The sequence below is a fragment of the Ranitomeya imitator genome, chromosome 1 (genome assembly GCF_032444005.1).
Source record: "Ranitomeya imitator isolate aRanImi1 chromosome 1, aRanImi1.pri, whole genome shotgun sequence".
Classification (NCBI taxonomy): domain Eukaryota; kingdom Metazoa; phylum Chordata; class Amphibia; order Anura; family Dendrobatidae; genus Ranitomeya; species Ranitomeya imitator.
In genome coordinates this window covers 236,618,725-236,645,907 of record NC_091282.1, presented here as the reverse complement: position 1 = coordinate 236,645,907, position 27,183 = coordinate 236,618,725, and the positions used below count along the sequence as shown (strand labels likewise).

General features: G+C 42.6%; 1 protein-coding gene across 1 annotated transcript in view; it reads left to right on the top strand.

Annotated features, from left to right (window-relative positions):
• Window positions 1-27,183, top strand: part of RNFT2 (ring finger protein, transmembrane 2) — a 153,991-nt gene that overhangs the window by 64,365 nt on the left and 62,443 nt on the right. The gene's annotated exons all lie outside the window — the stretch shown is intronic.

Below are 27,183 nucleotides of genomic sequence, written 5' to 3'. Positions count from 1 at the left end.
TACTTGTGTGCATTATGAATGCTGTGTGTACTGATCTTACCTTTCCCTGGAGAAGAGAGCAAGTTAATATATGAGCCTCACCCCAGGGAACGCACATCATAATGTAACGGGTGCATGGGAAATGTAGTCCTAGCAGCAGCCTGTGAATTTGGAAACCAGTTCAGTGCATGTCGGCTGAGGTAGACGGTGTTACCATCTGGGGGTAGTGCCAAGGTAAATTGGGGATAGCTACTGTCTATAATTTATGTTTTACACTGATATCTCCATTGTTAAGTGATCCTTTCTTGAATTGCTTCAAGGGCGTTTACTATTTTCACAAAAGTGGTGCCCAAATGGTCCGCTGCTTCTCTAGTCTCTTTGTTTTGGTGACAGCTTTCATGTCATGACCACTGCAGCCAGTCATCGCGCTCCATGACTCTGCTGATATAGGTGGCATGAGCCACAGAGCTCTGTGATCGACTGCAGCTGTATGTAATGTGATGTGGTAACTTCAGCCAAAACACAGCGCCAAGAGCAGCGGTGAGTTCACGAGCACAGAGCTCATTACTGCTGCAGTTGATCACTGAGCTCCATAGTTTGTACCATCTTCATCAGAAGAGCTATGAAGCTCAGTGACTGGCTGCAGCTGTGATACGCTGTGTTTGTTGGAGATCCAGCCCTAGACTGGGACAGGATCTGCACTATATGAGTTTAATATTTTACAACAATGCAATTGCTTGGGTACCTCTTCTTCTTCTTCTTTTTTTTTTTTTTTTTTTAAGTAGAAAACCCCATTAAGATATACTGTATGTCATGATAACAATTCAATACAATTTTGTGCCATCCAGTAAAAATATATACAGTTATATGAAAAAGTTTGGGCACCCCTATTAATCTTAAGCTTAATGTTTTATAAAAAAGTATTTTTTGCAACAGCTATTTCAGTTTCATATATCTAATAACTGTTGGACACAGTAATGTTTCTGCCTTGAAATGAGGTTTATTGTTCTAACAGAAAATGTGCAATCTGCATTCAAACAAAATTTGACAGGTGCATAAGTATGGGCACCCCACCAGAAAAGTGACATTAATATTTAGTAGATCCTCCTTTTGCAAAAATAACAGCCTCTAGTCGCTTCCTGTAGCTTTTAATGAGTTCCTGGATCCTGGATGAAGGTATTTTTGACCATTCCTCTTTACAAAACAATTCCAGCTCAGTTAAGTTTGATGGTCGCCGAGCATGGACAGGCCTCGTCAAATGATCCCACAGATGTTCAATAATATTCAGGTCTGGGGACTGGGATGGCCATTCCAGAACAGTGTAATTGTTCATCTGCATGAATGCCTGAGTAGATTTGGAGCGGTGTTTTGGATCATTGTCTTGCTGAAAGATCCATCCCCTCCGTAACTTCAACTTTGTCACTGATTCATGAACATTATTGTCAAGAATCTGCTGATATTGAGAGGAATCCATGCATCCCTCAACTTTAAAAATATTCTCGGTGCCGGCATTGGCCACACAGCCCCAAAGCATGATGGAACCTCCACCAAATTTTACTGTGGGTAGCAAGTGTTTTTCTTGGAATGCTGTGTTTTTGGCTGCCATGCATAATGCCTTTTTGTATGACCAAACAACTCAATCTTGGCTTCATCAGTCCACAGGACCTTCTTCCAAAAAGGAATTGGCTTCTCCAAATGTGCTATTGCATACCTCAGCCGACTCTGTTTTTGGCGTGCTTGCAGAAACGGCTTATTTCGCATCACTCTCCCATACAGCTTCTCCTTGTGCAAAGTGCGTTGTATAGTTGACCGATGCACAGTGACACCTTCTGCAGCAAGTTAATGCTGCAGCTCTCTGTAGGTGGTCTGAGGATTGTCCTTGACTGATCTCACCATTCTTCTTCTCTGCCTTTCTGATGTTTTTCTTGGCCTGCCACTTCTGGCCTTAACAAGAACTGTACCTGTGTTCTTCCATTTCCTTACTATGTTCCTCACAGTGGAAATTGACAGGTTAAATCTCTGAGACAGCTTTTTGTATCCTTCCCCTGAACAACTATGTTGAATAATGTTTGTTTTCAGATCATTAGATAGTTGTTTTGAGGAGCCCATGATGCCACTCTTCAGAGGAGATTCAAACAGAAGAACAACTTGCAAGTGGCCACTTTAAGTAGCTTTTCTCATGATTGCATACACCTGGATATGAAGTTCAAAGCTCAACGAGGTTAGAAAACCAAAAAAGGTGCTTTAGTAAGTCAGTAAAAAGTAGGTAGGAGTATTTAAAACAAGAAAATGATAAGGATGCCCATACTTATGCACCTGTCAAATTTTGTTTGAATGCAGAGTGCACATTTTCTGTTAGTACAATAAACCTCATTTCAAGGCAGAAACTTTACTGTGTCCAACAGTTATTAGATATATGAAACTGAAATAGCTGTTGCAAAAAAAAACATTTTTTATAAAACATTAAGCTTAAGATTAATAGGGGTGCCCAAACTTTTTCATATAACTGTATGTTTAACATGGAAGCCATGATGGATGGAATGCTTCACAGGCATCAATCACAACCATCAGCAATGAAAAGCCCCCTTCTTCTAACTTCTCAGATGTACTAGTTACTATTAAGTATTCATCTAATGGGTTAAACAGCGGGGATCTGAACGACCAGATCCTATGTTTTATAAGGATCCTGGCTATGTGTATCAGCTGCACTTTTGCTGCTGACCTCTCTCGTACCATGCAGCACCCATGTATGATGAATAAATCAGTCATATTTGGGTGATGGGTATTCACCATTGACTGAGGTGGTTAACATCTGTTGTCTCTTGATCAAGGTGCCTCCTGTGAAACAATATATTGATAATTTCTGCATTAACTGCAATGTTCATTCAAGCAAGGGGTGCAAAGGCAGCAGTCTAACCCGGTGCCCATAGGAGCTCTAAGGCTGCATATATAGACATTAGTATTATAAATGGGGTCCTGTTATGGATCATGGAGTGATCGTCACTGCACTTACTGTAAGGATGACTTTGTTTTAATTTACGTAGTAAACCTGCATAGAGCTATAGAGCTACAAACTATGAAACTAAAGCAGAAGCCGTTCTACTAATGCAGTAATTAAAAGCACCAAATGAACACTTTAAATAAATAGAATCATTTTCTACATTACCTCATGGCCTGGAATAATCAATAGGCGGCTCTATTAGGCTGGACAGGAGGATTTCTGTAGCTGACCACCATGTAATGCAAGCTGCTATGACTCCCTTACTCCCTTTATAAACCAGTTAAGTGGTCTGTTGAACAGACCACTCTGTAAGGAGCAAATTGACCTATTACATAAGGTAAAAGTAAGCGAAGTAATGCAGAATTAAGGAGCCAAGTAGTCATATATAGACATGACCTTTTTATGATATGTAATTGGTAAATTGTTATCGATGATGTGTGCGGCGTCTTCTCCTGTTTTTGTTACCTATATGCCCTGGATGTCTCAGTCAGTGACAACAAAGTCCTTATTTTCAATTATTTACACCCACCTGCCACTAGCACCGGAAAAAAAATCTTCACCATTCACCCTGATTTGTTTTAAACCTAACTACTGTAAGTCACTGAGGTATTCCCCTCTCTAAACTCTTCCCTCGCCAATCTATTCTGAGTGCAGCAGTAAGACTTATATTTGTGGCCAACCATTACACTGATGCCTCCATGCTGTGCCAGTCACTACACTGGTCGCCCATTCACGATGGACTGCAAATTCAAACTTTTTAACTCAGACCTGCAAAGCTGTCCAAAGTGTTGCACTGCTCTATTTATCTGCCCTGATGCATACAAAAAAAATACCATTACAAAGCAGCAAACAGATATTTGAAGCTGCTGGGGCCTCTGGAGTCCCTCGAACCTCAAGGTGTAGGATCCTTTAAAGGCTTGCTTTGGTTCATAAACCTAGTATTCGGCCACCCCAAAACAGTGTTCACAAGCAGAAATGGTTGCAGTGGGCCCAGACATACATGAAGACTAATTTTTAAACAGTCTTGTTTACTGATGAGTGTTGAGCAACCCTGGATGGTCCAGATGGATGGAGTAGTGGATGGTTGGTGGATGGCTACCATGTCCCAACAAGGCTGCGATGTCAGCAAGGAGGTGGAGGAGTCACGTTTTGGGCCAGAATCATAGGGAAACAGCTGGTAGGGCCCTTTAAGGTTCCTGAAGGTGTGAAAATGACCTCTGCAAAGTATATAGAGTTTCTGACTGCCAACTTTCTTCCATGGTTTAAAAAGCAGAAACGTGCCTTCAGGAGCAAAATCATCTTCATGCATGACAATGCACCATCTCATGCTGCAAAGAATACCTCTGAGTCATTGGTTGCTATGGGCATAAAAGGAGATAAACTCGTGGTGTGGCCACCATCTTCCCCTGACCTCAACCGTACAGGGAACCTTTGGAGTATCATCAAGCAAAAGATCTATGAGGGTGGGAGGCAGTTCACATCAAAACAGCGGCTCTGGGAGGCGATTCTGACTTCATGCAAAGAAATACAAGCAGAAACTCTCCAAAAACTCACAAGTTCAGTGGATGCAAGAATTGTGAAGGTGATTTCAAAGAAGGGTTCCTATGTTAACATGTAACTTGGCCTGTTAGGAGGTTTTGGAGGTAAATAGCTTTTTTGTTCAGTGAATGTGACCTCCTAATGCTGCAAATTCCACAAATGAGCATTTTCAGTTCTTTAAAACATATAAAATATTTAGAAATTCTGCTGTGCCTAATAATTTGGAACAGTGCATTTTGAGTTTTTATTTATTTTGGAGATTATACTGTTATCATTGGGAGGTTTCTTCAATAAAATTCGATGTATAATCTAACGGGTGATGACTTTTATTAGACTGACCGTCATTTGCACCAACTATTTAGGAAAATCCGACAAAAATATAATTTGCATAATAATTTGGAACATGGTGTATTTTTTATTCCAGCAATGTGTCACTCACTCTGCTGCCTGATACTGTTTGTATAAATTCATTGGTTTTTCAGGAGGAGATAATCCCTAAGAGGACTAGTAAACAGGCTGCTAGGTAGTGAACCTCGCCCCCGTTATTGTTTGATAACTCTCTACCTGTGTACGGTGCATAAAGCTGTCAATCAGTGGTGTGGTTGGGGTTATACAGAGCTCAACATTCAGAGAACTGATACATCTGCAAGAGAGAAAACAGGGATTTTGTCAAACCTGCAATAAAGTAAGCGGCATCAGGATCTCTGCCCTACATCAGTCAGCTCTCAGTTGGAGTTGCAAAAAAAGATTTCCTTTAACGATGATTCCTATTGCTCATTGAGGCCCTTGGGAGGAGACTAGATTTCTAGGTTGTGGTCTGCACCTATGGGAAATATGTCCACCACCTTTCATAGGTGAAAATGGAGTAGGCACTAAATAGTGGTGAAAACGTAGGACTGTATGTATAGATTTATGCCAGGCATACTGTATATGGGAAGATCTATGGCAGTTACTGTACTGTATACGGGGTCACACAATACAGCATAGGACATAGGGCAGCATTTTGTATGCGTGCATACGGCTCCACTGTATATTGAAGGGCATGTCCCTGCCCTAAGTAAGGTAGGTAAATGGCTGCAGGTTAGTGGGGGGCATGTAGCTAACTTTGTATTCTGGAGCATGCAACAATCATTGCACTGGGTGCCATCACTGTAAGTTGAGGCTCTGAGAACGCAGAGAAAGACACGCCAGAAGGTTTGTCGCAAACTTTGCTCTGTCATTTGATATACGGAAGACTTTTTAACAAAAGGCTTGAAAACAGAATTAATATACGCTGTACTGTGACCTAAATATCCATGTTCTTAACAAGCTTTGCTTTGGCACTAAAGTAGGTCAGCTTAGTACTTTAGTCATAATTACCATTTACATATACCGTATATGTCTTAGTCACAACCCCTCCGGAGTTTGTGAGATATAATATAGCAGGCTGTTCATGGGTCATCTCCATTTCTAGCCTAAAACCGTGGCCTAGGACATGGATGGCTTTTACAACTGTAGGCACATGAAGTCTATCCAAGCCAGAGATGTACAGTGACCAAGTTATCTCATCCTATGACACTTTGCATGTTCACCTCCAGCATTCATTTTGACGTCCTTAGACCTTAGAACCGTAGCGCGGGACCTGCACATTACGGAAACTATTTCCAAAAGGAACCCATTAACTGTGGGTGTAGATTTTTGTTGGCAGATCCAGGCAATTTAAGTTTGAATTTTCAAGTAATATTGTTCTCAATCACCTTTGACTCCGTCCTACCAGGTTTCTGTTCTCATTTTCTAACAGAGGAAAAATAAAATGTGGAAATCTTACGGAGCAATTATTGGTCATAGATTCTGACTGGTGTCAATCACAAAATAGGTCCGGACAGATCCTTCATGTGCATCGTAGATATGTGAAAACTGAACCCCTGACACCAGAGCTTCATCGGTCACTAGATTATCACTAGGTGACCTGGTTATGCACATCTAATACCTTGTGGCGACTTCTACCCTATTTACTATCGCACACATTCAGCTTGACTGTGACAAGTGGTAGACGGCCTCTACGTGCAGTGAGGGTGGCACTTCTACCCTATTTACTATCGCACACATTCAGCTTGACTGTGACAAGTGGTAGACGGCCTCTACGTGCAGTGAGGGTGGCACTTCTACCCTATTTACTATCGCACACATTCAGCTTGACTGTGACAAGTGGTAGACGGCCTCTACGTGCAGTGAGGGTGGCACTTCTACCCTATTTACTATCGCACACATTCAGCTTGACTGTGACAAGTGGTAGACGGCCTCTACGTGCAGTGAGGGTGGCACTTCTACCCTATTTACTATCGCACACATTCAGCTTGACTGTGACAAGTGGTAGACGGCCTCTACGTGCAGTGAGGGTGGCATTTCTAAATCTAATTTACATGCTGATTTTTTTTTTTTATACAATACACACAGAGATAAGCATTTTCATTGGCGCTGCCTCTTGCAACCAGTCCTCTGTGGCAGCTGTTTTGCATTTCTATGCCCTCGGCATACTGGACGTCCATGGTGCATTCTAGACCCTACATCGTCAGGATGTCATAGCCCGAGACACATGAGTAGTGATGATTGAACGTGCAAAAAATTATCAGAGCATGCTCATATGCTAACGTGTCTTCGGCATGCTCAAATATGTTCAAGTACCCGCGCGGGCCTACATGTCTCGCGGCTGTTTGACACCCGCAACACATGCAGGGATTACCTGTTTGTTAGACAATCCATGCATGTGTTGCGGCTGTCAAACAGCCATGAGACAGGCAGCCATGGGGATTCAAACATATTTTCGAGCACGCCAAAGTCACTCTGTTAGCACCCGAGCATGCTTATACGAGCACGTTCAATCATCACTAGTCATGAGGCCTAGAATGCAGCCAAAGACGCTAAGGATGCCGGGCCAAAGATGGAAGCAGACCGACGCGGAGGACCATAGTGGGCACTAGACCAGTTCAGTAGGAAACCTATTGCTTAAATACGTAGGATAAGGATGTAACCTTGAGTTACGCTCATCGTAGTCATTAAAAGTTCTTTTTGGACTAACAAGGGTTAAATAAATGGAAAAGCCTTTTATAAGGAGAAATAAAAGTATACACATGGAGCCATTTTAAGACGGTTTTAAGTGTAAGGTTTTTTCCATTGCGTCTATGCAGTGCCGTGTGAAGTTTTGCTAGTTTCTGAAGGCCATGCTGCAGAATAGTAATAACCTTTTGTCTTGTAAGTAGGCCTGGCCCCTGTGAAGTTCGGTCATTGTGAGTTTTCATTGGTCCACAATTCCCAGCTTATCATTGGCAGACAAGTGCCACCGGCAGATCAATTAACTTTTGGCACACAAGGAATGCAGCCAGGCAGCTCTTCATTTGTGCCTGGCCCCTCTCCAAGCTTGGCGCCCCCTCCTTCCTCTCTTTCTTTAGTATCTTTTTTGTTTTTGGAGAGAATTAATATGCTAAAGCTGAACAGACAGGAATGATCTCTCCTGAGATAAATTGCTTCATCGGAAAAGGTTGAGAGTCGCTCCGCATCCCCCACCACCATCCACCGACAAATGGGAGCAGTCATTAATCCTTGTCATCTTGCTAGTGGATGATAGGGAGGAAAGGCACCCCAGATTCTCACCAAGGCTTTGTCTCACATGAAGGATTCATCTTTTTCAGATGAAATCAGCATCGGACTAAGCAGCTATAATGGGAGGCTTTTATTAACTCTCCACCGTGCCCCATGTCCGATGACTAAACTTCTGCTGCTTTACAAGGCTGGGCTATTTAACTGTAGAAATTGTTTAAGCTTAAGTATAAATTATGTTCTAGATTTTTTTTGCTGTTAGATTTTTCGTGACTTTGAAATCTTATTATGATTTACTAATGATGTACACTGTATATACACTGCAGTACAACATGGTTCAGCGCGCATGCAATTCTACAATTTCTTACAGTTGTCATTTGGTTAAGTCTCATTGTGTTGTAATCTGTGCATTCACATACTAAGAGTAAAATTACCGTACTACATTACCCCTCTGACTATGTTCACATGCAGCAAAAATGCAGCAATAGCTGCTTATTTTGCAGCATTTTTGCTTGCTCAGTGCTTTCAATGGGTAAAACAAAATGCTGTAAAAATACTGAGAGTTGACATGCTGCAGACTTCACGAAAGCTGCAGTTCTCCAATTGTCAGCAGTCAGAAAAAAACCAAGCATGTGCATAAGATTTCTGAAATCTCATAGCTTTCACCGAAAAATGTAACTACCGTACTTATCTGCAGATCAAAGCATGCAGCAAAAGAACGCTGCATGTGAGCATAGCCTTATTCATATGTCAGACCATTTTCAACCATGTGCACACTCCAATAGCAATCCATGTAGCTTTGTGTCCATTTATACCATTACCGGGGCGTCCGTTTTTCTCATCTGCAAAAAAAAAAATGTATACATATCTACCAATTAAACAGTAAAAATCAGATAGTACTAGGCATCAAGACAGATGATATCCGTGTGTTTTCTATACTTTTCACTGACCGATTGGCAAGTTTGCCCTGCAATACAGATCAAAAACTTGCCAGTCTCCGGTATTTTTTACCAACATGTGAAAATACCCACGCTCTATACGGGCACGTTCACACATTCGGTATTTGGTGACTTTTTTACCTCAGTATCTCTAAGCCAATACCAGGAGTGGGTGATAAATCCAGAAGTGGTGACGTGTTTGTGTAAGGGTATGTGTCCACGTTCAGGATTGCATCAGGATTTGGTCAGGATTTTACGTTCGTATTTGTAAGCCAAAACCAGGAGTGGGTGATAAATACAGAAGTGGTGCATATGTTTCTGTTATACTTTTCCTCTAATTGTTCCACTCCTGGTTTTGGCTTACAAATACTGATGTAAAATCCTGACCAAATCCTGATGCAATCCTGAACGTGGACACATACCCTTATACTTTTCCTCTGATTGTTCCACTCCTGGTTTTGTCTTACAAATACTGAGGTAAAATACTGACCAAATACTGAATGTGGCCTTATTGGTAGGTGTTCTTTTCTGAAAAACACGTCTCAATGAGGCCTAAGGGTACGTTCCCACAGCTGACCCCCAGCAACTAAACATGCAGTATAAACCCTGCAACTAATAACACTGTGAAAATGGGGCTAAGCTTCATATTTCACCGTGTGCAAGGCAACGTACGTTTCTAATCCATAGCACAGATCAGTTTATGCTGCGAATATCCCATACCATGGGATGCACAGTTCTCATGCACAGCTTTGGTATGGTAAAAAGCTGCGAAAACTCTGAACCAAAATTCATAGCATTTCTGCCTCATCGAAACGTAATGCAACTCCAGCGAACAAATTACGCTCTGCCTCATGGATAAATAATATTCTAACAATTTTAAAGTTTTCGCTTAAATGTAATAGTATAACACAATGAAAGAAATATAGGTACGGTATGTCTCTTTTTTTCTCATTGAACTTGGGAGACTTTTTTTTCACAATTTCACTTTATCCTCTGACAAACTACATTTGTCCTTCTGCTGGATAAGGACAATAGAAATGAATGCATGCCTTGGTATGAGTTGTTTAATGGTCCGTGGACGTCCACAAAGTGATGTCCTTCACATGAAAATATTCATCTCGTCGAACAGTTTGCAGATCTGTGTCACGCAGAAATTTGGAATATCTAAACAGAAAAAAAGGAAGAAGCATCGGCTCCTCTTCTCCCTACCAAACTCTAGCTTCTAAATTGAATGGAAGCCATCGCCGTCGATGAAGGTGGTATTGGCACCAGTCCACATTATTAGTGCCGCGCAATGAGTGGTCAAAACTAATTTATTATTTTGAGCTCAAGCCTAGGATTATCCCCACAGTAATGACAGTAAGCTACTTCCACCAGCCCTTGCATTTGTGTCCATTGTTTGGTTTATTCACTTTTACCTTTTTAAGTGATCTTTTATTTTTTTCATTATTTGTATAATCCATACAGAGATTTGCAGATAATCTATTGTTGTGCTTGTGAACTATGGGAGGAAACTTAGCATAAATTTCCTTTTTTTTCCCTAGGTTCGAGGTATTTCTATGGCTTCTTATGCAAAGTAATTGTAGCAGCCCAATATTAAAGAGTAATTGTCATTTATTTTTTTCTATATTCTGTAATAGCCCAAACGATTTCAGACATTTTTTAATTTAAGTCGCCTTCCAATGCTGTTTTCTGGTGTCCTCATGCTTCCCAATAGCTACCTGTTCCCTCCCATACTGTTATTATGCCCTTTCTCTGCTCACCTGTGTACAGGTTGAGTACGAATATCTGATGAAGGGGAAAACCTCCATGTAACATGTGCGCTCTTGTTCCATGCACTCAGTGTCAGTGCCGAGCTCCTCACACCTGTATCCAGGCATTAGAGGCATCGCCCAACCACTTGCACCAGTGACCCCATTCCATCACATCTCCTCCAGTCCCTTTCCCTGGCTGTCACCTCTCACCTAGCAAAAATATTCAACCTTTCTCTCGCTTCCGGTATTTTTCCATCCTCATTTAAGCATGCCATCATACATCCATTACTTAAAAAACCATCCCTCGATCAAAACTGTGCTGCTAATTATAGACCTGTCTCTAATCTTCCCTTCATCTCTAAACTCCTCGAGCGCCTGGTCCACTCCCAACTTACCCGCTATCTCTCAGATAACTCTCTTCTAGACCCTCTTCAATCTGGTTTCCTCTCTTCACACTCTACTGAAACTGCCCTCACTAAAGTCTCTAATAACCTACTAACAGCTAAATCTAATGGTCACTACTCCATGCTAATTCTCTTGGATCTCTCTGCAGCATTCGACACTGTGGATCATCAGCTCCTCCTCACTATGCTCCGATCCATCGGCCTCAAGGACACTGTTCTCTCCTGGTTCTCCTCCTATCTCTCTGACCGCTCCTTCGCTGTATCTTTTGCTAGTTCCTCCTCCTCTCACCTTCCCCTTACTGTTGGGGTTCCTCAAGGATCAGTCCTAGGCCCCCTTCTCTTCTCTTTGTATTCTGCCCCTATTGGACAAATAATCAGTAGATTTGGTTTCCAGTACCATCTCTATGCTGACGACACCCAATTATACACTTCTTCTCCTGTTATCACGCCGACCTTTTTAGTAAACACCAGTGATTGTCTTACCTCTGTCTCTAACATCATGTCCTCTATCTGAAACTGAACCTGTCAAAAACTGAACTCCTTGTGTTTTCTCCCTCTATTAACCTACCTTTGCCTGACATTGCCATCTCCGTGTGCGGTTCCACCATTACTTCAAAGCACCATGCCCGCTGCCTTGGGGTCATACTTGATTCTGAGCTTTCATTCACCCCCCACATCCGATCACTGGCTCGCTCTTATCTGCATCTCAAAATCATTTCTAGAATTCACCCTTTTCTTACTTTCGACTCTGCAAAAACTCTTACTGTTTCTCTTATTCATTCTCGTCTGGACTATTGTAAGTCTCTACTAATCGGCCTCCCTCTTACCAAACTCTCCCCGCTCCAATCTGTCCTGAATGCTGCAGCCAGGATCATATTTCTCACCAACCGTTACACCGATGCCTCTACCTTGTGCCAGTCATTACACTGGTTACCCATCCACTCCAGAATCCAGTACAAAACTACTACCCTCATCCACAAAGCACTCCATGGCTCAGCACCACCCTACATATCCTCTCTGGTCTCAGTCTACCACCCTACCCGTGCCCTCCGCTCTGCTAATGACCTCAGGTTAGCATTCTCAATAATCAGAACCTCCCACTCCCATCTCCAAGACTTTACACATGCTGCCCGATTCTTTGGAATGCACTACCTAGGTTAATACGATTAATCCCCAATCCCCACAGTTTTAAGCGTGCCCTAAAAACTCATTTATTCAGATTGGCCTACCGCCTCAACGCATTAACTATCCCTGTGTGGCCCATTCAAAAAAAAAAAAAGACATAATTGGGTTCCTCCCATCATGTTCTCATACACTTTATGCAGTTACTAGCCCTCTGTGTCTGTACTGCTACATACTTAGGCAGTTAACTGGTTCATGCAGCTTTACATGAACACCTGAGCCTTACACTATGGCTGGTCCGACTAACTAAAGCAATTGTTACCATCCACCTCTCGTGTCTCCCCTTTTCCTCATAGTTTGTAAGCTTGCGAGCAGGGCCCTCATTCCTCTTGGTATCTATTTTGAACTGTAATTTCTGTTATGCTGTAATGTCTATTGTCTGTACAAGTCCCCTCTATAATTTGTAAAGCGCTGCGGGATATGTTGGCGCTATATAAATAATATTATTATTATAGCTGCTGAATCTGTATGCATCGGCTCTAGTGACTGGTGGTGTGCCAATAGATGGCCGTGTCATGGTTGTAATAAAAGACAGCCTGTCACCACGGCAAAAGTGTTTAGCGTTTGCACGTATTTTATTCCCACTGCAGTTTTTTTTTTTTCTTAAATCCATCATATGGTTCCAGAGATGATGGCTTTTTTTATTTAGCGTTAGTTTTCTGGTCTTTACAAGAAGGCGTTACTCACAGGATCCTCTAGGGCGTGTCTTTAGGCTGCTCTGCATTATTACCCTGTAAGTCACACCCCTTTGGTAAAGGCCTTTAAAATTAGCACTAAATAAAAAGGCCCATATCTCTGGAATCATATGGTGCATTTTAAGAACAGCAAAAAGCAGAGTACTGAAGGAAGCAGTAGGAATAACGTAAAGGCAATCACGGGTCACTTTTGGCCTGGTTACAGTTCCTGAGCAAGTAGCATTGCATCCTGGAAAAGTGAGGGCAGTCATCATGCCGGGTACGGGCAAACTTGACAGAAGAAAAGTCTTGTCTTTTAAAAAAGAAGGAGCAGGCTATCGCTAGGATGAAAAAAAGGTACTTTGGAAACACCTAGAAGTAAAGCAAGACGTTTATTACTCTCCATTAGTAATATATGTAGAGATTTTTCTTTTTTTCTTCTAGAGTGTTGTTAAAGGATTTTTCAGAAACCAGAAAAAAATGAAGATGGCAACAAATGTGAAAAAGAAAGCCAGCTGGTAAATTTCTCACCACTCAGGCATGTTTCTGCAGTTCTGATTTTTCCTGGTGAGGCGCAGGTGCCCACTGCAGTTAGTCACCAGCGTCATGGGTCTAATGATGTATCTGCAAGCATCACCCAAAAAAGCAAACACTACATTCATCCTTCCCTAGTACTTGTCATCTCAGTCTCTGGGCAACAGATCCTGATGATGCCTTGTTCCTGGGTTCTGCAACATACAGTGGGTACAGAAAGTGTTCAGACCTCTTTTCATTTTTCACTCTTTGTTTCATTGCAGCCATTTGGTAAATTCAAAAAAGTTCTTTTTTTTTCTTATTAATGTACACTCTGCACCCCATCTTGACCGAAAAAAGCAGAAATGTAGTAATTTTTGCAAATGTATTAAAAAAGAAAAACTGAAATATCACATGGTCATAAGTATTCAGACCCTTTGCTCAGTATTGGGTAGACCCTTTTGAGCTAGTACAGCCATGAGTCTTGGGAATGATGCAACAAGTTTTTCACACCTGGATTTGGGGATCCTCTGCCATTCTTCCTCGCAGATCCTCTCCATTTCCGTCATGTTGGATGATGAACGTTGGTGGACAGCCATTTTCAGGTCTCTCCAGAGATGCTCAATTGGATTTAGATCAGGGCTCTGGCTGGGCCAGTCAAGAATGGTCACAGAGTTATTCTGAAGCCACTCCTTTGTTATTTTAGCTGTGTGTTTAGGGTCATTGTCTTGTTGGAAAGTGAACCTTCGGCCAAATCTGAGGTTCAGAGCACTCTGGAAAATATTTTCATCCAGGATATCTCTGTAGTTGGCCGCATTCATGTTTCCTTCAATGACAACCAGTTGTCCTGTCCTTGCAGCTGAATAAAACCCCATAGCATAAATGCTGCCACCACCATGTTTCACTGTTGGGATTGTATTGGGTAGGTGATGAGCAGTGCCTGGTTTTCTCCACACATACCACTTAGAATTATCACCAAAAAGGTCCATCTTCATCTCATCCGACCAGAGAATCTTAATTCTCATAGTCTGGGAATCCTTTGTGTGTTTTTTATCAAACTCTATGTGGCCTTTCATATGTCTTGCACTGAGGAGAGGTTTCCGTTGGGCCACTCTGCTTGACTGGTGGAGGGCTGCAGTGATAGTTGACTTTGTGGAACTTTCCCCCATCTCCCTACTGCATCTTTGGAGCTCAGCCACAGTGATCTTTGGTTTCTTCTTCACCTTTCTCCCACAATTGCTCAGTTTGGCTGGACTGCCAGGTCTAAGAAGACTTCTGGTGGTTCCAAACTTCTTCGATCTAAGGATTATGGAGGATACTGTGCTCTTAGGAACCTTGAGTACTGCACAAATTTTGTTGTAACCTTGGACAGATCTGTGCCTTGCCACAATTCTGTCTCTGAGCTCCTTGGCCAGTTCCTTTGACCACATGTTTCTCATCTGGTCTGACATGCACTGTGAGGTCTTATATAGACAGTTGTGTGCCTTTCCAAATCAAGTCCTATCAGTTTAATTAAACACAGATGAACTCCAATGAAGGAGTAGAACCATCTCAATGAGGATCACAAGAAAATGGACAGCATGTGACTTAACCCCTTAGTGACAGAGCCAATTTGGTACTTAATGACCGAGCCAATTTTTGCAATTCTGACCACTGTCACTTTATGAGGTTATAACTCTGGAACGCTTCAACGGATCCCGCTGATTCTGAGATTGTTTTTTCGTGACATATTGTACTTCATGTTAGTGGTAACATTTCTTCGATATTACTTGCGATTATTTATGAAAAAAACGGAAATATGGCGAAAATTTTTAAAATTTTGCAATTTTCAAACTTTGTATTTTTATGCCCTTAAATCACAGAGATATGTCCCGAAAAATAGTTAATAAATAACATTTCCCACATGTCTACTTTACATCAGCACAATTTTGGAAACAACATTTTTTTTGTTAGGGAGTTATAAGGGTTAAAAGTTGACCAGCAATTTCTCATTTTTACAACACCATTTTTTTTTTAGGGACCACATCACATTTGAAGTCATTTTGAGGGGTCTTTATGATAGAAAATACCCAAGTGTGACACCATTCTAAAAACTACACCCCTCAAGGTTCTCAAAACCACATTCAAGAAGTTTATTAACCGTTTAGGTGCTTCACAGGAACTGAAACAATGTGGAAGGAAAAAATGAACATTTAACTTTTTTTTGCAAACATCTTAATTCAGAACCATTTTTTTTATTTTCACAAGTGTAAAAACAGAAATGTAACCATAAATTTTGTTATGCAATTTCTCCTGAATACGCCAATACCCCATATGTGGGGGTAAACCACTTTTTGGGCGCACCGCAGAACTTGGAAGTGAAGGAGCGCCGTTTGACTTTTTCAATGCAGAATTGGCTGGAATTGAGATCGGACGCCATGTCACGTTTAGAGAGCCCCTGATGTGCCTAAACAGTGGAAACTCCCCACAAGTGACACCATTTTGGAAACTAGACCCCTTAAGGAACTTATCTAGATGTGTGGTGAGCACTTTGAACCCCCAAGTGCTTCACAGAAGTTTATAACGTAGAGCCGTGAAAATAAAACATCGCTTTTGTTTACACAAAAATGATCTTTTCGCCCACAAATTCTTATTTTCACAAGGGTAACAGGAGAAATTAGACCACAAAAGTTGTTGTGCGATTTCTCCTGAATACGTCGATACCCCATATGTGAGGGTAAACCACTGTTTGGGCGCACCGCAGAGCTTGGAAGTGAAGGAGCGCTGTTTTACTTTTTCAATGTAGAATTGGCTGGAATTGAGATTGGACGCCATGTCGCGTTTGGAGAGCCTCTGATGTGCCTAAACAGTGGAAACCCCCCACAAGTGACCCCATTTTGGAAACTAGACCCCTTAAGGAACATATCTAGATGTGTGGTGAGCACTTTGAACCCCCATGTGCTTCACAGAAGTTTATAATGTAGAGCCGTGAAAAAAAAAATCGCATTTTTTCTACAAAAATTATCTTTTTACCCACAAATTTTTATTTTCACAAGGGTAACAGGAGAAATTAGACCACAAAAGTTGTTGTGCAATTTCTCCTGAGTACGCTGATACCCAATATGTGGGGGTAAACCACTGTTTGGGCACACCGCAGAGCTTGGAAGAGAAGGAGTGCCGTTTTACTTTTTCAATGTAGAATTGGCTGGAATTGAGATCGGACGCCATGTCGCGTTTGGAGAGCCCCTGATGTGCCTAAACAGTGGAAGCCCCCCACAAGTGACACCATTTTGGAAACTAGACCCCTTAAGGAACTTATCTAGATGTGTGGCGAGCACTTTGAACCCCCATGTGCTTCACAGAAGTTTATAACGTAGAACCGTGAAAAAAAAAAAATTGCATTTTTTCTACAAAAATGATCTTTTTGCCCACAAATTTTTATTTTCACATGGGTAACAGGAGAAATTAGACCACTAAAGTTGTTGTGCAATTTCTCCTGAGTACGTCGATACCCAATATGTGGGGGTAAACCACTGTTTGGGCGCACCGCAGAGCTTGGAAGAGAAAGAGTGCCGTTTTACTTTTTCAATGTAGAATTGGCTGGAATTGAGATCGGACGCCATGTCGCGTTTGGAGAACCCCTGATGTGCCTAAACAGTAGAAATCCCCCACAAGTGACCCCATTTTGGAAACTAGACCCCCCATGGAACTTATCTAGATGTGTGGTGAGAACCTTGATTGCCCAAGTGCTTCACAGAAGTTTATAATGCAGAGCCGTGAAAATAAAAAATATTTTTTTTTTCCACAAAAAAGATATTGTAGCCCCCAAGTTTTTATTTTCACAAGGGTAACAGGAGAAATTGGACTGCAATAGTTGTTGTCCAATTTATCCCGAGTACGCTGATGTGCCATATGTGGGGGTAAACCACTGTTTGAGCGCACGGCAGAGCTCGGAAGGGAAGGAGCGCCTTTTTGGAATGCAGACTTTGATAGAATGGTCTGTGGGCATTATGTTGCGATTGCAGAGCCCCTGATGTACCTAAACTGTAGTAACCCCCCACAAGTGACCCCATTTTGGAAACCAAACCCCCCAAGGAACTTATCTAGATGTGTGGTGAGAACTTTGAATGCCCAAGTGCTTCACAGAAGTTTAGAATGCAGAGTCGTGAAAATAAAAAATATTTTTTTTTTCACAAAAAAGATATTGTAGCCCCCAAGTTTTTATTTTCACAAGGGTAACAAGAGAAATTGGACCCCAGAAGTTGTTGTCCAATTTATCCCGAGTACGCTGATGCCCCATATGTGGGGGTAACCCACTGTTTGGGCGCACGGCAGAGCTCAGAAGGGAGGGAGCACCATTTGACTTTTTGAGCGCAAAATTGGCTGTCGTGTTTGGAGACCCCCTGATGTACCTAAACAGTGGAAACCCCCCAATTCTAGCTCCAACCCTAACCCCAACACACCCCTAACCCTAATCCCAACCTGATCCATAATCCTAATCACTAACCCTAACCATAATCACAACCCTTACCCCAAAACAACCCTAATGTCAACCCTAACCATAACCCTAATCAAAACCCTAAATCCAACACACCCCTAATCCTAATCTCAACCCTAACCTCAAACCTAACCCTAATCCCAAGCGTAACCCTAATGCCAACCCTAACCCTAATACCAACCCTAATTCAAGCCCTAACCCTAATCCCAGCTCTAACCCTAACTTTAGCCCCAACCCTAGCCCTAACTTTAGCCCCAACCCTAACCCTAGCCCTAAGGCTACTTTCACACTTGCGTCGTTTGGCATTCCGTCGCAATCCGTCGTTTTGGACAAGAAACGGATCCTGCAAATGTGCCCGCAGGATGCGTTTTTTGCCCATAGACTTGTATTGCCGACGGATCGTGACGGATGGCCACATGTCGCTTCCGTCGTGCACTGGATCAGTTGTGTTTTGGCGGACCGTCGGCACAAAAAAACGGTCAATGAAACTTTTTTTGTACGTCGCATCCGCCATTTCTGACCGCGCATGCGTGGCCGTAACTCCGCCCCCTCCTCCCCAGGACATAGATTGGGCAGCGGATGCGTTGAAAAACTACAGCTGCTGCCCACGTTGTGCACAATTTTCACAACGTGCGTCGGTATGTCGGGCCGACGCATTGCGACGGCCCCGTACCAACGTAAGTGTGAAAGAAGCCTAACCCTAATTTTAGCCCCAACCCTAACCCTAAATTTAGCCCTAACCCTAGCCCTAACCCTACCCCTAACCTAACCCTACCCCTAACCCTACCCCTAACCTAACCCTACCCCTAACCTAACCCTACCCCTAACCCTAACCTAACCCTACCCCTAACCCTACCCCTAACCCTAATTTTAGCCCCAACTGCTGTTCTCCTGCCGGCCGGCAGATGGAGACAGATGGCGGGCGCACTGGGCATGCGTCCACCATGATCTTCTGCCGGCGGCCAGGAGGAGCAGCAAGAGGATCCAGGGACACAGGTGAGTATTGTAGGGTCCCCGAATCCCCCTATTTCTCTGTCCTCTGATGTGCGATCACATCAGAGGACAGAGAATTACACTTTACTTTTTTTTTTTTTTTTTTTTGCGGTCGCCGGTAAACAGTTAATTACCGGCGATCGCAAAACAGGGGTCGGTAAAACCGACCCCGATCATGCTCTTTGGGGTCTCGGTTACCCCCGGCAGCCGAGACCCCAAAGATTCTCCCGGTGCCGGCCGGCGGGCGCACTGCGCATGCGCCCGCCATTTTGAAGATGGCGGCGCCCACCGGGAGACACGAGGAGCATCGGGGGAGCTAGGTGAGTATTGGGGGGCCACCTGGGACCCCTTTTCTCTGTCCTCCGATGTGCGATCACATCGGAGGACAGAGAAATTAAAAAGAGATCGCGTTTTTGTTTTTTTTGCGATCGCCGGTAAACGGTTAATTACCGGCGATTGCAAATGCGGGGTGGGTTAAAAAACCCCCGAATCATGTTCTCTGGGGTCTCGGCTACCCCCGGCAGCCGAGACCCCGGAGAAAATCGGCCTCTGGGGGGCACTATTGACTTTATCCACAGCGCCGTTAATTAACGGCGCTGTGGTTTAAGTACCCTTAGCGGCCGCCGTTAAAAGGCGTATCGGCGGTCGCTAAGGGGTTAAATACGAGTGTCTGAGCAAAGGGTCTGAATACTTTTCACCATGTGATATTTAAGTTTTTCTTTTTTATTAAATTTGCAAAAATTTCTACTTACCTTTTTTTCAGTTAAGATGGGGTGCAAAGTGTACATTAATGTGAAAAAAATGAACTTTTTTGAATTTACCAAATGGTTGCAATAAAACAGAGTGAACAATTTAAAGGGGTCTGAATACTTTCCGTACCCACTGTGTCTGCAAAATAATTTAGCATGCTATGGTGAGTTTTTATATGGGGCTTCAGCTAGATATTTTTCTGCAGCATGTAGATGAGATGTCAGATCTTTTTCATTTTGTTTTTACGGTAATATGCTGCCCACAAATCTGGACATAACATTTCCACCTCGTGCTCACATAGAAGTACGTTTCCGACCATGACTATCACTCCATTGTCATTACTCTGGGAAAGCTCATGTGCTGCCCCAATACAACAGGATGTGATTCTTTTATGTTAAGCATTATGTATCCTTTCTTCCCTATTGCTTTGTGCAGTAACACCCTGCATTGCCCTAGTTGGCAGGACAAGGCAGTAACACGTACTTGCTTGATTGATATGGAGCTGAAGGCTGCTTCCATGAGCCATTACCCAGCATGTACCTTGCCCATTTAGGTTCATTTTTCAGTTACTATCTGCATGGATTTTGCCTTCTGGGACATACGGTATCTAAGTTTATTACGGTTTGTTCTCCACCCATGTACAGCAGCCTCTTTCTGTATTTTCAAAATCATATTGTTTCCATTCTCTGTTTTTTTTTTGGCCATAGAGGACAATGTGGACGGCTAACCTTATCTGCAGCTGGTAACTCACATGCGGACACTGATCTCTTCTGCTGGCCCCAGGTTCATGGTGCTCTGTGCCCCAGCTCATTGGAACACACAGGGCTTTTTCACACCATGAGAAAATGGCTCATTGAATCACTAAGCAGACAATTTAGTAGGAAAATAATAGAGGTACATTCATTTTAGCCACACAAACACATCTGGTCGGTACTCGATCACAATACCAACTTATTTGGTGCCACTAGCTGAGAGCCGCGTACAGTCACAGATGCTGTTTGATGATTAAAGGTTGAACGCTTCCAGGTTTCAGCATGGTGATTTTGGTGTCCCCTTAGCCAACGTTTTGATTAATAAGTAGTCTTCAGCAGAGCTGCCAGCTGACCACATTTTGTTTACATAGCAATTGTTTCCACCGGTACATCTTCATTTGCACTAATGGGAATGATGACGATCAGTCTTAAAAATCATTTTCTAGTTTTTCATGTAGAATAAATCAAATTGTGACTGGCCAGTATTTTGTCTACAATTGCATATTATCTGATTTATAAGTTCAGTTTTATGTAAAATGCGTTAATATAGTCTTCCCATATTTGCTAAGTTGTAGCCTTTGATTTATACAGCCTGAAAGAAGGAAGGCATATTTTATGTTATAGAAATGAAATTCGTCATGTGATCGTTACCAATAAAGATCCCAAAATTGAAACAGAGCTAGAAATTTAATGTAACATTAACATGGTTTAGTCTATATGATGTTGGGGGAAGTCACATAAAAAATGTTACATATCCATCAGAAATTAAAATTTTGACTCAGATGTGCATAAAGCCTGAGAACATATAAAACAGGTTGTTACAAAATGCACTTTAACCCCTTCCCGACCTTTGACGCACCGTATGCGTCATGAAAACCCGTGCCAATCCGACCTGTGACGCAGCATATGCGTCATGGCTGGATTGGGCTCCTGCAGGCCGGGTGAAAGGGTTAACTGTAATTTCACCCGGCCTACGGGGACAGGAGGAGTTGTACTTTAGCCCAGGGGGGTGGCTTCACACCCCCCGTGGCTACGATCGCTCTGATTGGCTGTTGAAAGTGAAACTGCCAATCAGAGCGATATGTAATATTTCACATAAAAAAATGGTGAAATATTACAATCCAGCCATGGACGATGCAGCGTTTTCCGCAGCGTTTGCACATACCTTTAGAATTAGGCTATGTGCACACGGTGCGGATTTGGCTGCGGATCCGCAGCGGATTGGCCGCTGCGGATTCGCAGCAGTGTTCCATCAGCTTTACAGTACCATGTAAACATATGGAAAACGAAATCCGCTGTGCCCATGGTGCGGAAAATACCGCGCGGAAACGCTGTTGTATTTTCCGCAGCATGTCAATTCTTTGTGCGAATTCCGCAGCGTTTTACACCTGATCCTCAATAGGAATCCGCAGGTGAAATCCGCACAAAAAACACTGGAAATCCCGCAGTGCCTTTTACCCGCGGATTTTTCAAAAATGGTGCTGAAAAATCTCACACGAATTCGCAACGTGGGCACATAGCCTTAGGGTTAGGGTTGGAATTAGGGTTGTGGTTAGGGTTAGGGGTGTGTTGGGGTTAGGGTTGTGGTTAGGGTTACGGCTACAGTTGGGATAAGGGTTAGGGGTGTGTTGGGGTTAGTGTTGGAGTTAGAATTGAGGGGTTTCCACTGTTTAAGCACATCAGGGGGTCTCCAAACGCAACATGGCGCCACCATTGATTCCAGCCAATCTTTTATTCAAAAAGTCAAATGGTGCTCCCTCCCTTCCGAACCCCGACGTGTGCCCAAACAGTGGTTTACCCCCACATATGGGGTACCAGCATACTCAGGACAAACTGCGCAACAATTACTGGGGTCCAATTTTTCCTGTTACCCTTGAGAAAATAAAAAATTGCTTGCTAAAACATCATTTTTGAGGAAAGAAAAATTATTTTTTATTTTGATGGCTCTGTGTTATAAACTTCTGTGAAGCACCTGGGGGTTTAAAGTGCTCAGTATGCATCTAGATAAGTTCCTTGGGGGGTCTAGTTTCCAAAATGGGGTCACTTGTGGGGGAGCTCTGTTGTGAATTCTGTGGCAGAGCTCCCTCCTGTGGTCACAAGTGGTACTTCTGTGAGCTTCCGTTGGTGGAGGAAAGTGGTACTGCGGCTTCTGAGTTTCCTTCCTCAGGTGATGTGGTGAAGTCGTTAGGTGCTGCTCTATTTAACTCCACCTAGTGCTTTGATCCTGGCCTCCAGTCAATGTTCTAGTATTGGACCTGTTTCCTCCTGGATCGTTCCTGTGGCCTGCTGCTCTGCATAGCTAAGTTCCGCTTTGCTATTTTGTTTGCTGTTTTTTTCTGTCCAGCTTGTCTATTTGTTTTTTCTTGCTTGCTGGAAGCTCTGGGACGCAGAGGGTGTACCTCCGTGCCGTTAGTTCGGTACGGAGGGTCTTTTTGCCCCCTTTGCGTGGTTTTTGTAGGGTTTTGTGTTGACCGCAAAGTTACCTTTCCTATCCTCGCTCTGTTCAGAAAGTCGGGCCTCACTTTGCTAAATCTATTTCATCTCTACGTTTGTCTTTTCATCTTAACTCAGTCATTATATGTGGGGGGCTGCCTTTTCCTTTGGGGTATTTCTCTGAGGCAAGGTAGGCTTATTTTCTATCTTCAGGCTAGCTAGTTTCTCAGGCTGTGCCGAGTTGCATAGGGAGCGTTAGGCGCAATCCACGGCTGCCTCTAGTGTGGTTGGAGAGGATTAGGGATTGCGGTCAGCAGAGTTCCCACGTCTCAGAGCTCGTTCTATGTTTTTGGGTTATTGTCAGGTCACTGTATGTGCTCTGACCTCTATGTCCATTGTGGTACTGAATCACCTTATCATAACAGAGCTCCAATGCATAGGGACACAGGGGCTCTCCAAACGCGACATGGTGTCCGCTAACAATTGGAGCTAATTTTCCATTCAAAAAGTCAAAAGGCGCGCCTTCCCTTCCGAGTCCTGCCGTGTGCCCAAACAGTGGTTTACCCCCACATATGAGGTATCGGCGTACTCGGGAGAAATTGCCCAACAAATTTTAGGATCCATTTTATCCTATTGCCCATGTGAAAATGAAAAAATTGAGGCGAAAAGAAATTTTTTGTGAAAAAAAAGTACTTTTTCATTTATACGGATCAATTTGTGAAGCACCTGAGGGTTTAAAGTGCTCACTAGGCATCTAGATAAGTTCCTTGGGGGTCCAGTTTCCAAAATGGGGTCACTTGTGGGGTAGCTCCAATGTTTAGGCACACGGGGGCTCTCCAAATGTGACATGGTGTCCGATAAAGAGTGCAGCCAATTTTTCATTCAAAAAGTCAAATGGCGCTCCTTCCCTTCCAAGCCCTGCCGTGCGCCCAAACAGTGGTTTACCCCCACATATGAGGTATCAGCGTACTCAGGACAAATTGGACAACAACTTTCGTGGTTCAGTTTCTCCTTTTACCATTGGGAAAATAAAAAAATTGTTGCTGAAAGATCATTTTTGTGACTAAAAAGTTAAATGTTCATTTTTTTCCTTCCATGTTGCTTCTGCTGCTGTGAAGCACCTGAAGGGTTAATAAACTTCTTGAATGTGGTTTTGTGCACCTTGAGGGGTGCAGCTTTTAGAATGGCGTCACTTTTGGGTATTTTCAGCCATATAGACCCCTCAAACTGACTTCAAATGTGAGGTGGTCCCTAAAAAAAATGGTTTTGTAAATTTCGTTGTAAAAATGAGAAATCGCTGGTCAAATTTTAACCCTTCTAACTTCCTAGCAAAAAAAAATTTGGTTTCCAAAATTGTGCTGATGTAAAGTAGACGTGTGGGAAATGTTATTTATTAACTATTTTGTGTCACATAACTCTCTGGTTTAACAGAATAAAAATTCAAAATGTGAAAATTGCGAAACTTTCCAAATTTTCGCCAAATTTCCGTTTTTATCACAAATAAACACAAAATTTATTGACCTAAATTTACCACTAACATTTTTTCATGACATATTGGGCTTCATGTTAGTGGTAAATTTAGGTCGATACATTTTGTATTTATTTCTGAAAAAATTGGAAATTTGACAAATTTAGAATTTTTATTCTGTTAAACCAGAGAGTTGTGTGACACAAAATAGTTAATACATAACATTTCCCACATGTCTACTTTATATCAGCAGAATTTTAGAAGCAACATTTTTTGGCTAGGAAGTTATAAGGATTAAAATTTGACCACCGAGTTCTCATTTTTACAACAAAATGTGTGGTGAGCACTTTGAACCCCCAAGTGCTTCACAGAAGTTTATAACGCAGAGCCGTGAAAATAAAAAATCATTTTTCTTTCCTCAGAAAATGATTATTTAGTCTGCAATTTTTTATTTTCACAACGGTAACGGGAGAAATTGGACCCCAAAAGTTGTTGTCCAGTTTGTCCTGAGTACATTGATACCCCATATGTGGGGTAAACCACTATTTGGGCACACGTTGGGGCTCGGAAGTGAAGTAGTGACGTTTTGGAATGCAGACTTTGATGGAATGGTCTGCGGGCGTCATGTTACGTTTGGAGAGCCCCTGATGTGCCTAAACATTAGAAACCCTCCCACAAGTGACCCCATTTTGGAAACTAGACCCCCCAAGGAACTTATCTAGATGTGTGGTGAGCACTTAAAACCCCCAAGTTTATAACGCAGAGCTGCGAAAATAATCATTTTTTTCCTCAAAAATAATTTTTTAGCCCCCAATTTTTTCTTTTCCAAAGGGTAACAGGAGAATTTACACCTCCAAAGTTGTTGTGCAATTTTTTCTGAGTACACTGATGCCCATATGTTTGGGTAAACCACTGTTTGGGCGCACGTCGGGGCTCGGAAGGGAGGGAGCACCATTTGACTTTTTGAACGCAAGATTGGCTCGAATCAATGGTGGAACGATGCAGGAGCGATCCAGTGACGTAACGGCGACTCACTTATCGTTCTCGCTGGTTGTTAGCTCCATGTAAAACATTGCTGGCATCGTTGCTTTTGCTGTCAAACATGACGATACACGCTGACCTGACGACCAAATAAAGTTCTGGACTTCTAGCTCCGACCAGCGATGTCACAGCGGGATCCAGATCGCTGCTGCGTGTCAAACACAACGAGATCGCTATCCAGGACGCTGCAACGTCACGGATTGTTGTCGTTCTCGTAGTAAAGTTGCTGAGTGTGAAGGTACCTTTACTCCAACACTAATCCCAACACACCCCTAATCCCAAACCTAACCATAACCCTAACCCCAACACACCCCTAATCACAACACACCCCTAATCCCAACCATAACTCTAACCACAACACACCCCTAACCCCAACACACCCCTAATCCCAACCATAACCCTAACCACAACACACCCCTAATCCCAACCATAACCCTAACCACAACACACCCCTAACCACAACACACCCCTAATCCCAACCCTAACCCCAACATACCCCTAATCCCATCCCTAACAACAACCCTAACCCCAACAGAACCCTAACCACAAGCCTAACCTTAACCCCAACATAAAGATTGAGTTCCAGCTCCTTAAAACAATCCGTTTATTGAATCCAAGCATAAAATCCAAATGTCCATAGTGTACAGACTCCCATCGGTAAGTGCCCAAGGTGACAGAGACTAACGGCAAAGCGTTTCGATCAAGATGATCTTTATCAAAGCCATACCTGGATCTGGTAGCGCTTCCTCTATATGAGGAGACTCACCCAACCAGATCACTTATGTGGATCACATGACAATTTGAAAGGTCCTTTTTTTTTCTAAAACCATTATTAACAATATAACAACATAAAAAATGAAAATAATCAACTCACAATCAGCAATAGTGTAGCATAGTTTCATGTCTTTTGTTCAATCCTGTTGGGACACGGGTATTTAGTTGGAAAATCCAATATGCTTCTCGTGTGAGAAGACGGCGTCTAATATCGCCACCGCGGGGAGACGCATTAACCCGTTCTATTCCCTGGACCTTGAGACTTACACTGCTACGTGCATGGTGCATTACAAAATGTTTGGATGCTGCCGACATGTTCCTATTTTCATTGAGGGTATTACCTATATCATACAAATGTTCTCTAATACGTGTTTTTAGTTTTCTGGACGTGCAGCCCACATATGATAGGTTGCACTCTGTACATTTGATTTTATACACCACATTAAATGAATTACAGTTAATGTACTGCTTTATATCAAATTTAATTGATTCATCTGCATTGTAGAAAGTTTTTTCAATACTAGCAAATTTACAGGTGCTGCAATTATGTGTACCACATCTAAAGAACCCTGGGTAATTTAACCAGGTTTTTATTGGTTTAGTTTTTGAACAGAACATACTGGGGGCTATTTTGTTGCCGATTGTCGGGGTCCTTCTGGATACCACATTTACACCAGAATTCAATATGTCATACAATTGTGGGTCTTCATATAGGATGGGTAAATACCTGTTAATGATATCTTTAATTTTAGTGAATTGGGGGCTATATTATACATTTTAATAGTTAAATCTGGCATGTTCTGTCTCCCAGAGTTTCACTACCAAAAATCCATATTACTATCCAGTTCAGGCTAGATCTGAATGTATGGACAGATTTCAGGAGAGTATAGAAAGGGAATTAAGACAGCTGAATAATGAAGTTAAAATTAATGGCA